At 41.6% G+C, this 709-nt stretch overlaps 1 non-coding gene across 1 annotated transcript; it reads right to left on the bottom strand.

Annotated features, from left to right (window-relative positions):
- Window positions 1-388: 388 nt before the first annotated feature.
- On the bottom strand, window positions 389-495 carry LOC141603296 (small nucleolar RNA R71). Its single transcript, XR_012525182.1, has one exon. It is a non-coding gene; the product is annotated as a small nucleolar RNA R71 (small nucleolar RNA).
- Window positions 496-709: the final 214 nt, after the last annotated feature.

The following is a 709-nucleotide window of genomic DNA, read 5'->3' as shown; positions in this document are numbered from 1 at the left end:
CCAAAATCAACCTACAATGCCTAAGTTTTCATCACATTCCGTACCCACCGAGGAGAACCTACCCAATGGTACTCCCACACCACAACATCTAACCGGAAATTTTATTGCCAAATCCACCTTTATCCAATTAGTCGAAAGGAGCCAATTTGGGGGGATGCCTAGTGAAGACCCTCATTCTCATATGGAAACCTTTTGTGACTATTGTGATGCGATTTCTCAAACCGGTGTAACTCAAGACCAAATTCGATGGGTCTTATTTCCTTTTTCTCTAATTGGCACCGCGAAACAATGGTTGAAGGGCCTCGATAAGGCCACTCTCGGAATTGATTCTTGGAAGAAGTTGGCTCTAGCTTTCTACAAAAAATTCTACCCACCTGAAAAAACTAACATGCTAAGAGCTCAAATTACGGGTTTTAAGCAAAGGGATGAATAATCTTTGTATGAAGCTTGGGAGCGGTTCAAAGGAATTTTTCGCTCATGTCCTTACCATGGACTTAGCGAATAGTTCTTGGTACAACAATTCTGGAACGGTTTATATGAAGATTCAAGGAACATTCTCAATATGGGATCAAATGGAATGTTCACCGAAGTTGATGACAATCAAACATGGAACAAAATTGAGGAAATGGCGGTCCATAACTCACAATATAGTAGACCTCGCAAGGCTACTAGAGGAGGAAAGCATGAAGTGGCCTCCGTTACTCAATTG

The sequence above is a fragment of the Silene latifolia genome, chromosome 9, assembly GCF_048544455.1.
Source record: "Silene latifolia isolate original U9 population chromosome 9, ASM4854445v1, whole genome shotgun sequence".
NCBI lineage: Eukaryota > Viridiplantae > Streptophyta > Magnoliopsida > Caryophyllales > Caryophyllaceae > Silene > Silene latifolia.
The sequence above is the reverse complement of the archived record's forward strand: the minus strand, read 5'-3'. Positions and strand labels throughout refer to the sequence as shown.